General features: G+C 47.2%; 1 long non-coding RNA gene across 1 annotated transcript in view; it reads right to left on the bottom strand.

The window, feature by feature from the left end:
• The window catches only part of LOC130522617 (uncharacterized), a 48,008-nt gene that overhangs the window by 1,407 nt on the left and 38,124 nt on the right, over positions 1-8,477 (bottom strand). Inside the window, exon 4 of the long non-coding RNA XR_008949656.1 lies at positions 6-177. This is a non-coding gene — a long non-coding RNA (uncharacterized LOC130522617). The remainder of the gene's footprint in view (positions 1-5; positions 178-8,477) is intronic.

Raw genomic sequence — 8,477 nt, 5'->3', positions numbered from 1 at the left:
CTCACCATATGGGTCACATGATCAGCTGGTGTCTGAGGAGGCGGAGCTTGACCGATGGTCAACGATGTCATGGTTCCTCGTGGTTCTGATGAGACACATCTGAGTTGATTTGCTCCTCTGGCTCGGAGAGTCGAGCTGCTTTTCTCTTCTGCGTCGATTGTCTGAAATGTCATTCACCTGTGGAAAATTACATCAAGTGAATGAGTAATTATCGCTAATCAACCTTTGTTATTCTTTACTGCCGAGTCACTGATTAATTATTCATACGAGTCATTTTCGCCTCATCACCACTCTTTGATCCTTTCAGAAAACTTCTAACAAAAAGACTAAAACCCATCAATTATGCAGCAGAAAAGGGGGAATTTGAGGCGCCGGCGCTTTAAGGTCGGCCGGGGAGCTCCAGCCACAGACCAGAGGGGGCGTCACACCTGCCTCCACCCCAGCAGGGGCGGGAGGAAATGTTTTGAAATGAGGAAAACCACGGCGGTCCCATTCAGGGGCGTCTTTTATGTTCAGGAGAACAACGGCGGGGGGATGGAGATGAAACAAATGAACGAAAATTAGACCGCTTTGATCGAAAAGTCCGATTCAGAAAGCAGCTAACGAGTCTCTTTGTAGAGACTCCCAGACCGTAACCCAAGGGGGGGCGTAAATGAGGTTAAAAGATCAAAGCAGAATGTTCCTCGATGGCCTTTGACCTTTCCCAACTTGCCCACCAACCACTCACAAACTGACCCGATGCTACGTTTGTCGCTCACTGTCGGCGGCGGGACTGGACGCAACAACACGTTGATCTGGGTCACCGCCGTCATTCTCCCACGCCCCTCCCGTCGCCCACGGCGACGCCGGGATCTTCAACCTGACGGCTTTTGAGTAAATGTTACGCTTCCACAAATAGCAGCTGATGGGTTTATCTGTCGGAAGTGATTTGTTGCAAATGGACAAAGCCTGCAGGGTTTTCAACCGCCAACCCAATAAACTCCGGCCGCTGACCTTTTTGACTCTGGTCATTGGCCTCGTTCAGCCCAACTCAATTACGGCCCATGATGCCTCGCGCTAACACTCCGGGGGGCTTTTTACAGGAGGAAACACCTAAATCCTGGAGGAGCCCTTCACCGTCTGTGAGCCGCGGCTGCTTCCTCCGTGTTTACGACGTTTACACACTCACACCCCGACAATCAACAACTATTATTGGCCAATTGTGGCCTGGTTTAATTAGCCTTCGGTGTATTCTGCATGATTTAAGGACAAACAAACATCAGTATCTCCATGCAAACCCACGAGACGCAGGAGAGAAGCACTGAACTGCAACGCTACATTAGCTCGCTACGCTCCATCAGGTTTCTGTTAGCATAAACAAATATTTGCCATTCTTTAAGTCTTCTGTGTCCGCCGCAGTTTAAAGGATTTGACGGGTACTTTTTAGCCTCGTTAGCTGTGAAAACACCTCTGGCTGTTGCTCAGACGGTTCGCACACATATTCAGGTGAGAGGAGCTAAATATCGATCTCTACTCGATACGTAAAACATGTGAGAGGCGAAGAGAGCAAAAAAAGGTTTGAGCTAATTCTCCATTTTGTTAAAAACAGCGGTTTAGCTGGGTAATCTGACCCTCTGCCATGATGGTCGCTGCAACCGTCGAGTGGACAACAATCCACTTAGCAACATCACTTTTCTTTACAGCCCATCAGTATTGATCGGCACAGGTAAACAGACTGAAGCCAACGACTGAAGCTAAGGGTATTACAGGGAGGCTACGATCATTGATCCAACCTCGTTTTAGCCTCCTGCTTTTAACCTCAAACATTTCGAAAGGAAATACAAAAAAATATGTAAGCTTTATGCTAAGCTAACTGTGTTTCTACTTGCTCCCTGGATAAAATGTCACATTTAATTGTTGGAAATTCTAATAAATAACAATCTGTTTCTGCATCAACAACACTGAGTTTAGCATCTGCGCTGCGTTAGCATCCGTCTGATGTTATATTTTACCCTGTTTTTCTCAACAGCCAAATTCTCCTTAAATAATTTGTGTGAATAAAACTGCAACAACTAATTCAAGTCAGCTAATTCAGGTTTTGTTTCGGGGATTTCGGCCCGTTTTTACTCGGCATCTGAGGGAAAACCCAGAGCTTTGGAAAAGGGCTCTTCCAAAGAACAAAGGGCCAGATGAAAGAAAGTCTTTACAAAGCAATTACAGACTCAGAACAACAGAAGCTGCCAGTGAAGTCTGCGTTTGTGCATGTTCAGATGGAGCAAAAACAGTCCCGGGGGGGCGTCACCGAGACATGACCACTGGAAAAATGTCTAAAAGGAGAAGTGCGACGACCTCAGAGTCCCGATAATGGACTGAAGACGGGGAACCAGATCGATGTGGGCACTCTGGGCCAGGAGAGCTGACCAAAGTGGGAATCAGACCAGAACCAGGACATCCAAAAGTCCAGATCTGAGGGTGACGCAGCGGCTCATCGGCTTCTACTGCAGCGTTTGATAGGAAATTAGCTAACTCACGTCAGCTAAACCTGAAACAGAAGGTCTCACAGTCTGATGGACGTCTGTGGACCAGTTCTGTGACATTACTGGTGTTACTGGACAGTTGACGTGTCCCAACAGCATCATTGGTCAAAGTATATTCCCCTTGGAAACGGCACCAAAACCATCCCACTACAACCAGTCCATTTAGAGCCTCTATCCCATTAAAACCAGTCCATTTAGGGTCCCTATCCCAGTATAACCAGTCTTTCCCAGGTGAACTGGTCTCCAGTCTGTGTCCTGTACGTGGTCTGACATTTATCCTGTAGCTGACTGGCTGAAGCACAGACCGACCTCTGACCTCTGACCCCGCTCGTCTCTTTCAATTAACGACTCTGCCCCAGGGGCTGCTGGGAATAAAATAAAAAGCTCTGAGGCTTCAAAGCGGCTTGTGTGTCCCCAGAAACAGGTATAAATCTGGAGGTTCTGGCGTCTAACGAAGGCTTTGATGGCCCGATGACATCACACGTTTGTTCTCATGAAAGATTCCGTTTGATTTCTAACTCTTCATCCGCTGATAACAAGCGTCACGTTAAAGTGCGACGGCGCGGCGTTGCTAATGCGGCGCTGCTAATGCGGCGCCAGCCGCCCTCCCTGTCAAAGATCTACGAACCTTTCAGAGTGTTTTATTACGAGCACAATGAGCCGAGGAGGATTCCATTTGTGCAGCGAGCGTTGAAGCCCAGACACAAAGGCCCCGCCCCCCCACGCACAGGATGGGCGCCGGCGGCGGGAACATCGCAACAGCCGCCTGATTCATGCGCTGGCTTTTACGCGCCGGCGGACGTTATTTACTGAGATGTTGGGAGGCGCCGCTGATGAACGACCGATGGGAAACACGGCCGTTGGCGTGACGACATCAGCAAGAGGACACGCCCCCCTGAACCAAGCTTTGAAGTCAACCATGTGACAATCGCTGCGTGTCTCGAACGTCCTGACCACGCTCTGAACCACGCTCGCGCGGATAATCCCCGAACAATATTACGCTAGTCTGGTCGTGTTTAACTCATCCGGTATTCCCGCGGGAGGGAGCGGAATTTGCTTTGATCCCGAAGGCGTCGCTGAGGCCGTGATCCCGATCAACGCCTGATCGGAAACCTTCCACAGATTAAACGGATCCTAAACAGCACAGAACTTTTCCCTGGATGGGCCACGAGGGACCAAAACTGGCTTCCAAATGAAAGCGTTGATAAAAAATAACGGAAATTAAGGTGGCACAGATTAGATGGTCGGCTTGCACCTCTGCTTTGATGTTCTGAACGAGAGCGAGGGGAAAGAACGGTTCGTCTGTTTCTGGGGTGAATGCGGCCTTCAAGAGGTGAACCGGAGCCTGACAGGTGGCGCTTATAATCCGCCGTCGGAACGGTCGTTGCGTAAAGTCCAGCACATCAAAGCAGGCAGGACACATTAAAGGACATCAGATATAAAAGCTATAAAAGACTGTTTTACTGCCGGTGAGGCGGTAACAAAGATAGTGAAATAAGGGAAGACGGTTGACTCTCCTCGTCTCTCGAGGATGCTCCAGTTTGGTCAGATCTGGTGAAGGTCACAGATTTATCGGTGTTATTGCTCATTAGCAGCATGTGATACAGTCGGCGACATAAAAGAGAGGACGGACGTACGTGTGTGTGTGTGTGTGTGTGTGTGTGTGCCCGGGGGTCCTTGAAGTTGTGTTCCTCGCACGGTGACTCACATTTCTGTGAAAAGGACAAATGGCGTGCGTTTGATTGAATTAGCAGCAGTGCGCATAATACAGATGATCGCAGCTGGTTTAATCTGGCCTACGACCACCAGGGGGAAATATAATAATGAAATTATCAACGCCCAAACAAGCTTATGCTAATCTCCTTACAAAAGCACAAAGGGTGGAAATGTGGAGCGTAAACTCTCGGTTTAAGTGCATCCCACCCCATTGTTGCATCATTTACATGCTAGCTATTGTTGCAAGTGTTGTTGAAACACACAAACAAAAGCAAACAAGCTTTGTCAGACAGAACTGAGGCCAGATCGTGTTTGCCGATATGCCGATCCAGGGCCTCATTACTGTGTTTGTTCACGCATTAGCCTCAGTTTGCTTGTTTATGCATCCGCTAAGCTAACAGCTCATTATTGACTTACATACGTGAACTGTTTCAATGTCAAAAGCCAAATTGGCTCTGTCGTGTTGCCCTTGACGATCACGATGTTTCTTCAATGTAAACGTTAAATGATACAAAGCCTTAAAACCAAGCGTTTCCTGCGTCTGAGTTTGTTCAGATTTTCTCCTGATGGCTTTACAGCTGATGTCACAGCTGATGTCACAGCTGGGGGGGGGGTCAGGTGTGTCACAGGACTGTCGGTGGGCTGAAGATGAAATATCGACCTTCAGTCCCGCATCATTAATGCCAGCTAAAATCCGATCCATACTACTGATTTTCACATCATCTGTGCCGAGTACAGCAACAAACTTCCCGCGACGTTATTGGCTGAAGCAGTTTCCGTTAATAAAGCTCGTTACAGTAAAACCTAGCGGCCGCTGCTAACAGATAAATTAATTAGATCGATGTGTGGCCGAAGCGCGACGTGTTTTCGCGGCCACTCGCGGGGATGAACGAGAGGTCAGCAGAGATTGGGGTTGAGACCCGAGATCACGACCTCTGACCCCCTTTCCTGAAGCCGGCCGATATTTATGACGGACACGACCGAACACGACCTCACAAATCTGCCAGACTGACATGAGATACCACGTCGGGCGGATGAACAGAAAATCTGAAGGCTACAACACGTTCGCAGCTCACATGGGAACGTTAGCTTCTTCACAGTGTCTGAGTGGACGAATACCAATTTTGAGAGCACTCTGTGGTGAGGACAGAACCATTAAGGAGCGCACTTTTCTGTTTCTGCACCAGCGAATCCACTATGATGGATAATTGGAAGCTATTCATGCCTTTTTTTCTTGTTACACACATGAGAAAAGAGGACGAGTCTTTGACAGAGATGTTCGTAAATCCTTCCGCCTGCCGTGAAAATTCGCATTAATGATGGGAGTAATTTACCAGCTCCCATAACTCCCACAACAGTTGTAAAAATTCCCAGTTCTAATCAGGGCTTTCCCACTTAGCTACAGGGAGAGGGGGGATCATTTCTCCATTCATTCTGATAGTTTTGACAAATCCGGCACGTCTAAAGTTATTGTTACCGAGTCACAAAGTTCTGACCAGCCGCTGGGGTCGGAAATTGTTTGTCTTCACCAACTCTTTCATGTTTACAATAATATGCTAATACAAATGCACCAGTAGCCAAAAAGGCTTCTGCGGGGTTAATCTTATGCTAACTGCCCAGCAAAAGCTCACCAGAAAATGCTATGTCAACTTAATTATGAGTTAGCGTTCATCAAACTAACTGTTGACGAGTTAGTATCAGCTAATAATCCGCAAGTAACGTTAGCAAAGAAGATTGTGCTGAAAAAGTTGGCAAAAGCGAAGCGTTGAATTGTGCTTCAGAGCGCATTAAAAAAATCATCACAATTTCAACAATTCCAGCAAACCCGTCGGACCGAGTCCAAGAGGAGCCGCAGGTCATCGCTGCGCTTATTAAACCTCCACTGAAGCTCAGAGCGACGCCGCTGGTCTGATCGTAAATTTGTTTAATCCGCCCGCAGAACGTGGTGCTTGGTCCCATTTAATTATTGATGACTTTAATAAGCTACAGCAACATTTGTCTTTCACTGCTGCATGAAGCGTTTCACATAAAAGGCTGGGAGGAGGTTTCCTCCATCTGTTAGCAGGGGTCCAAAAGTCCGAAGCCACTTTAGCTCTTTTCCGGAGCTTCATTATCTTCAAAATACCTGCTGTAACACCGTAAGGTCGGCCAGAGGTCATTGGGAGACACTTCTGCTGCTGGCTAACATCACAGTTCTCGCGCTAGTTTCTACATCTGCAGGATGAACGTTAGCGATCCAGAGTATTTCAGAGAAGATTAACAGTCACAATTAATGGTAAATTCCCATTAGAATCCCCCAACATGTCAGCAGCCGTTACATACATGCTCTGCAAGAATGATGCCGCTCAAACTGACAGCGTGTTCAGACTCTTCACGCTTGCTAATCCGCGTGCCGAGGTCAAAAGATCTGGAGGCGTCAACCCGCACGGTCGTTTAAACGTCCCCCCCTACAGATCCTGACGAACCAACGTCCTGACGTAAATCTCGTTAAAGCCAGACGGGTCCGCCTTCGTCCAAATGTTGCCAATAAAAGATGTAATTGCCACTAAAGTCTCCGATGAGAGGATTATTCAGACTGCAGCTCGTAACGTTCCCTCACGTGTGCCAGACTACAGCTGCGGCGCCGCCATACGTGCACCGGTCACGTTATCTGCTGACTTTATTCGTGTAAAGATCTAAAAATAAATCCTGAGACGAGTGTGAGCTTCTGATAATTTATTTCCTATCATTCGGTCTTTACGAGGCTTCGGACGCTCCGATCATGTGACATCAGTGTTTGATGTCGTTATTTTAATATTACGAGTGAAAACACCGGCGGCGCCATGGCAACGAGCACAACTCGTGGACAATCGTGGAGTTTCTGCAGCCTTGACGAATGGGGGCGAAGTAACTGTTGATTGAGGGTGTTAATGGCTGCAGGCTAATGAAACCATCAGCGCTTTGATTATCTGAGAGGAGACGCCGTGTGGCTGACAGCCCGCGCCGCCGTTTAAACCACTCCATTAAGGACAGAGTGGATGAATAAACTCAACTTTTCTTTTTTTTTTAGCTGTTCCTGAAACCAAGAAAACAAAGAGAGGATCTCTCTCTTCTAAACCACTCCAGCGGCCCAACCTGCGGCTGGATGGAGGTTCAGTAAATTTATGACCATCTGGGAGCGCTTGTGCTAAACACTCCACATAGATCTCTAAAAGAAAGAAGCAAAGAAGAATTAAGATTGGCACAAAAGCGTCTTCCCTGCTGCATTTAGCTAATGTGCTAGCCAGTGGTTCCCAAAGCGTGGGTCGCGGCCTCCTGGTGGGCCGTTGTGTTAATGCAGATGGTCCAGAGAGGTCATTTAAAACAGACAAATAAATTGTGTTGTTTTGAATTCAAATGTTTTGAATCCAAATATTTTTGTAAATGAGATTTTTCACATGATACTTAAAAATTAAGGATTTATAAGTAATGAAACAAACCAACTGAGTGTTTTTTTTACTGGCGTCTAAACAGGTGTCGCTTGTTTAGCATGCTGAGACGCCGGCTCACAGGCGTCAGAAGGAAAACAGAAAATGAAGCTGTCTGTCAAAACAAAAAAGGAGTCATCCAAAATATTTGAGTCAGTCCTGCTCACATGGATTCACAAGTGTCCGACCTGAGGACGCCCTCAAACTGCCCGTCTGTTATTCAACATATTTGAGTGAAACTGGATTTGTAGTTTAACGACTAAATACAGGAATAAATTGGACTTTCAGTCAGACATCTGCGAAGTGACAACTATGTAGCAGGCTAGCAATAACACTGCCCCAAAACAATACAAAAATATACCAATAAAGACCTGAACAGTGGCGATGTGTCGATTTACGACCCTGTCGGGCATTTCGCAAGCAGTTGCAACGTTGTGGATGTGGCAGGTAAAACAATCTGGGGTGCGTCGTAGCCACTAGCTGAATAGTGCGACACATTAGCAGCTGAGCAACATCTCTAAAAATGGAACAACATTTAGTGATGAGCGTAAAAGGCGTGAATGTGATCATGTCCATCCTCTGAATCAAGGTTTGACCACTAGGGGGCACTAACACTGGACCTATACCTTTATTGTTTTAATGGATTTCAAACACTTTTCTGCTACCTCATATCTCACTCGCCTCACATCAGCTCAGACGAGAGGTCAAACTAAAAGGGTCGCCAAACAGGTGGAAACGCAACAGGTCGCTACGGTTGGTGGTGCCGCATTGCCACAATGTCGACAGCGGTTGCCGTAGC

The sequence above is a fragment of the Takifugu flavidus genome, chromosome 3 (genome assembly GCF_003711565.1).
Source record: "Takifugu flavidus isolate HTHZ2018 chromosome 3, ASM371156v2, whole genome shotgun sequence".
NCBI lineage: Eukaryota > Metazoa > Chordata > Actinopteri > Tetraodontiformes > Tetraodontidae > Takifugu > Takifugu flavidus.
This window is presented reverse-complemented; position numbering and strand designations above follow the sequence as displayed.